Source organism: Triticum aestivum, chromosome 1A (genome assembly GCF_018294505.1).
Source record: "Triticum aestivum cultivar Chinese Spring chromosome 1A, IWGSC CS RefSeq v2.1, whole genome shotgun sequence".
NCBI lineage: Eukaryota > Viridiplantae > Streptophyta > Magnoliopsida > Poales > Poaceae > Triticum > Triticum aestivum.
In genome coordinates, this window is record NC_057794.1 from 20,465,100 (window position 1) to 20,471,289 (window position 6,190).

A 6,190-nucleotide genomic window follows, 5' to 3' on the forward strand; every position below is an offset into this window, starting at 1 on the left:
CAAGTTGATCCACGTGATCGTTCCTTAGCCGTGTGCGGTGCCCCCTGCCACCATATTCCACCTCGATCATATCGTTGTAGTGCTTAGGCGAAGCCCTGCGTCGATAGAACATCATCGTCGTCACCACGCCGTTGTGCTGACGGAACTCATCTCCGAAGCTTTGCTGGATCGGAGCCCGGGGAACGTCATCGAGTTGTACGTGTGCTAAGAACTCGGAGGTGCCGGAGTAACGGTGCTTGGATCGGTCGGATTGGGAAGAAGACATATGACTACTTCCTCTACGTTGTGTCAACGCTTCCGTTGCGATCTACAAGGGTACGTAGATCATACTCTCCCCTCTCGTTGCTGTGCATCACCATGATCTTGCGTGTGCGTAGGAAAATTTTGAAATTACTACGTTCCCCAACAGTGGCATCCGAGCCTAGGTTTTATGGTTTGATGTTATATGCACGAGTAGAACACAAGTGAGTTGTGGGCGATATAAGTCATACTGCCTACCAGCATGTCATACTTTGGTTCGGCGGTATTGTTGGACGAGACGACCCGAACCGACATTACGCGTACGCTTACGCGAGACCGGTTCTCCCCACATGCTTTGCACATAGGTGGCTTGCGGGCGACAGTCTCTCCAACTTTAGTTGAACCGAGTGTGGCTACACCCGGTCCTTGCGAAGGTTAAAACGGAGTCAAATTGACAAACTATCGTTGTGGTTTTGATGCATAGGTGAGATCGGTTCTTACTTAAGCCCGTAGCAGCCACGTAAAACTTGCAAAAACAAAGTAGAGGACGTCTAACTTGTTTTTGCAGGGCATGTTGTGATGTGATATGGTCAAGACATGATGCTAAATTTTAGTGTATGAGATGATCATGTTTTGTAACCGAGTTATCGGCCACTGGCAGGAGCCATATGGTTGTCGCTTTATTGTATGCAATGCAATCGCGATGTAATGCTTTACTTTATCACTAAGCGGTAGCGATAGTCGTAGAAGCATAAGATTGGCGAGACGACAACGATGCAATGATGGAGATCAAGGTGTCGCGCCGGTGACGATGGTGATCACGATGGTGCTTCGGAGATGGAGATCACAAGCACAAGATGATGATGGCCATATCATATCACTTATATTGATTGCATGTGATGTTTATCCTTTATGCATCTTATCTTGCTTTGATTGACGGTAGCATTATAAGATGATCTCTCACTAAATTATCAAGAAGTGTTCTCCCTGAGTATGCACCGTTGCCAAAGTTCGTCATGCCCAGACACCACGTGATGATCGGGTGTAATAAGCTCTACGTCCATCTACAACGGGTGCAAGCATAGCATATGCAGATATGGCCTCGGAACACGGAGACCGAAAGGTCGAGCGTGAATCATATAGTAGATATGATCAACATAATGATGTTCACCATTGAAGACTAATCCATTTCACGTGATGATCGGTTATGGTTTAGTTGATTTGGATCACGTGATCACTTAGAAGATTAGAGGGATGTCTATCTAAGTGGGAGTTCTTAAGTAATATGATTAATTGAACTTAAATTTATCATGAACTTAGTCCCTGATAGTATCTTGCTTGTTTATGTTGATTGTAGATAGATGGCCCGTGCTGTTGTTCCGTTGAATTTTAATGCGTTCCTTGAGAAAGCAAAGTTGAAAGATGATGGTAGCAATTACACGGACTGGGTCCGTAACTTGAGGATTATCCTCATTGCTGCACAGAAGAATTACACCCTGGAAGCACCGCTGGGTGCCAGGCCTGCTGCTGGAGCAACACCAGATGTTATGAACGTCTGGCAGAGCAAAGCTGATGACTACTCGATAGTTCAGTGTGCCATGCTTTACGGCTTAGAATCGGGACTTCAACGACGTTTTGAACGTCATGGAGCATATGAGATGTTCCAGGAGTTGAAGTTAATATTTCAAGCAAATGCCCGGATTGAGAGATATGAAGTCTCCAATAAGTTCTATAGCTGCAAGATGGAGGAGAACAGTTCTGTCAGTGAGCATATACTCAAAATGTCTGGGTATAATAATCACTTGATTCAATTGGGAGTTAATCTTCCAGATGATTGCATCATTGACAGAATTCTCCAATCACTGCCACCAAGCTACAAGAGCTTCGTGATGAACTATAATATGCAAGGGATGAATAAGACTATTCCCAAGCTCTTAGCAATGCTGAAAGCAGCGGAGGTAGAAATCAAGAAGGAGCATCAAGTGTTGATGGTCAACAAGACCACTAGTTTCAAGAAAAAAGGCAAAGGGAACTTCAAGAAGAACGGCAAACAAGCTGCTGCTCAAGAGAAGAAACCCAAGTCTGGACCTAAGCCTGAAACTGAGTGCTTCTACTGCAAGCAGACTGGTCACTAGAAGCGGAACTGCCCCAAGTATTTGGCGGATAAGAAGGATGGCAACGTGAACAAAGGTATATGTGATATACATGTTATTGATGTGTACCTTACTAGAGCTCGTAGTAGCACCTGGGTATTTGATACTGGTTCTGTTGCTAATATTTGCAACTCGAAACAGGGACTATGGATTAAGCGAACACTGGCAAAGGACGAGGTGACGATGCGCGTGGGAAATGGTTCCAAAGTCGATGTGATCGCGGTCGGCACGCTACCTCTACATCTACCTTCGGGATTAGTATTAGACCTAAATAATTGTTATTTGGTGCCAGCGTTAAGCATGAACATTATATCTGGATCTTGTTTGATGCGAGACGGTTATTCATTTAAATCAGAGAATAATGGTTGTTCTATTTATATGAGTAATATCTTTTATGGTCATGCACCCTTGAAGAGTGGTCTATTCTTATTGAATCTCGAGAGTAGTGATACACATATTGATACTGTTGAAGCCAAAAGATGCAGAGTTGATAATGATAGTGCAACTTATTTGTGGCACTGCCGTTTAGGTCATATTGGTGTAAAGCGCATGAAGAAACTCCATACTGATGGGCTTTTGGAACCACTTGATTATGAATCGCTTGGTACTTGCGAACCGTGCCTCATGGGCAAGATGACTAAAACACCGTTCTCCGGTACTATGGAGAGAGCAACAGATTTGTTGGAAATCATACATACAGATGTATGTGGTCCGATGAATGTTGAGGATCGTGGCGGATATCATTATTTTCTCACCTTCATAGATGATTTAAGCAGATATGGGTATATCTACTTAATGAAACATAAGTCTGAAAATTTGAAAAGTTCAAAGAATTTCAGAGTGAAGTTGAAAATCATCATAACAAGAAAATAAAGTTTCTACGATCTGATCGTGGAGGAGAATATTTGAGTTACGAGTTTGGTGTACATTTGAAAAATTGTGGAATAGTTTCGCAACTAACGCCACCCGGAACACCACAGCGTAATGGTGTGTCGGAACGTCGTAATCGTACTTTATTAGATATGGTGCGATCTATGATGTCTCTTACTGATTTACCGCTATCATTTTGGGGATACGCTCTAGAGACGGCCGCATTGACATTAAATAGGGCACCATCAAAATCCGTTGAGACGATGCCTTATGAACTATGGTTTGGGAAGAAACCAAAGTTGTCGTTTCTTAAAGTTTGGGGTTGCGATGCTTATGTGAAAAAGCTTCAACCTGATAAGCTCGAACCCAAATCGGAGAAATGTGTCTTCATAGGATACCCAAAGGAGACTGTTGGGTACACCTTCTATCACAGATCCGAAGGCAAGACATTCGTTGCTAAGAATGGATCCTTTCTAGAGAAGGAGTTTCTCTCGAAAGAAGTGAGTGGGAGGAAAGTAGAACCTGATGAGGTAACTGCACCTGCTCCCTTATTGGAAAGTAGTACATCACAGAAAACTGTTTTAGTGACACCTACACCAATTAGTGAGGAAGCTAATGATGATGATCATGAAACTTCAGAACAAGATACTACTGAACCTCGTAGATCAAACAGAGTGAGATCCGCGCCAGAGTGGTACAGTAATCCTGTTCTGGAAGTCATGCTACTAGATCATGATGAACCTATGAACTATGAAGAAGCAATGGTGAGCCCAGATTCCGCTAAATGGCTTGAAGCCATGAAATCTGAGATGGGATCCATGTATGAGAACAAAGTATGGACTTTGGTTGACTTGCTCGGTGATCGGCAAGCAATTGAGAATAAATGGATCTTCAAGAAGAAGACTGACACTGACGGTAATATTACTGTCTACAAAGCTCGACTTGTCGCAAAAGGTTTTCGACAAGTTCAAGGGGTTGACTACGATGAGACTTTCTCACTCGTAGCGATGCTTAAGTCTGTCCGAATCATGTTAGCAATTGCCGCATTTTATGATTATGAAATTTGGCAGATGGACGTCAAAACTGCATTCCTGAATGGATTTCTGGAAGAAGAGTTGTATATGATGCAACCGGAAGGTTTTGTCGATCCAAAGGGAGCTAACAAAGTGTGCAAGCTCCAGCGATCCATTTATGGACTGGTGCAAGCCTCTTGGAGTTGGATTAAACGCTTTGATAGTGTGATCAAAGCATTTGGTTTTATACAGACTTTTGGAGAAGTCTGTATTTACAAGAAAGTGAGTGGGAGCTCTGTAGCATTTCTGATATTATATGTGGATGACATATTACTGATTGGAAATGATATAGAATTTTTGGATAGCATAAAGGGATATTTGAATAAGAGTTTTTCAATGAAAGACCTCGGTGAAGCTGCTTACATATTAGGCATAAAAATCTATAGAGATAGATCAAGACGCTTAATTGGACTTTCACAAAGCACATACCTTGACAAGATTTTGAAGAAGTTCAAAAATGGATCAAGCAAAGAAAGGGTTCTTGCATGTATTACAAGGTGTGAAATTGAGTAAGACTCAAAGCCCGACCACTGCAGAAGATAGAGAGAAAATGAAAGATGTTCCCTATGCTTCAGCCATAGGCTCTATCATGTATGCAATGCTGTGTACCAGACCTGATGTGTGCCTTGCTATTAGTTTAGCAGGGAGGTACCAAAGTAATCCAGGAGTGGATCACTGGACAACGGTCAAGAACATCCTGAAGTACCTGAAAAGGACCAAGGATATGTTTCTCGTATATGGAGGTGACAAAGAGCTCATCGTAAACGGTTACGTTGATGCAAGCTTTGACACTGATCCGGACGATTCTAAATCGCAAACCGGATACGTGTTTAAATTAAATGGTGAAGCTGTCTGTTGGTGCAGTTCTAAACAAAACGTCGTGGCTGGATCTACATGTGAAGCGGAGTACATAGCTGCTTCGGAAGCAACAAATGAAGGAGTCTGGATGAAGGAGTTCATATCCGATCTAGGTGTCATACCTAGTGCATCGAGTCCAATGAAAATCTTTTGTGACAATACTGGTGCAATTGCCTTGGCAAAGGAATCCAGATTTCACAAGAGAACCAAGCACATCAAGAGACGCTTCAATTCCATCCGGGATCTAGTCCAGGTGGGAGACATAGAGATTTGCAAGATACATATGGATCTGAATGTTGCAGACCCGCTGACTAAGCCTCTTCCACGAGCAAAACATGATCAGCACCAAGGCTCCATGGGTGTTGGAATCATTACTGTGTAACTAGATTATTGACTCTAGTGCAAGTGGGAGACTAAAGGAAATATGCCCTAGAGGCAATAATAAAGTTATTATTTATTTCCTTATATCATGATAAATGTTTATTATTCATGCAAGAATTGTATTAACCAGAAACATAATACATGTGCGAATACATAGACAAACAGAGTGTGACTAGTATGCCTCTACTTGACTAGCTCGTTAATCAAAGATGGTTATGTTTCCTAACCATGAACAAAGAGTTGTTATTTGATTAACGAGATCACATCATTAGTTGAATGATCTGATTGACATGACCCATTCCATTAGCTTAGCACCCGATCGTTTAGTATGTTGCTATTGCTTTCTTCATGACTTATACATGTTCCTATGACTATGAGATTATGCAACTCCCGTTTACCGGAGGAACACTTTGTGTGCTACCAAACGTCACAACGTAAATGGGTGATTATAAAGGTGCTCTACAGGTGTCTCCAAAGGTAGATGTTGGGTTGGCGTATTTCGAGATTAGGATTTGTCACTCCGATTGTCGGAGAGGTATCTCTGGGCCCTCTCGGTAATGCACATCACATAAGCCTTGCAAGCATTACAACTAATGAGTTAGTTGAAAGATGATG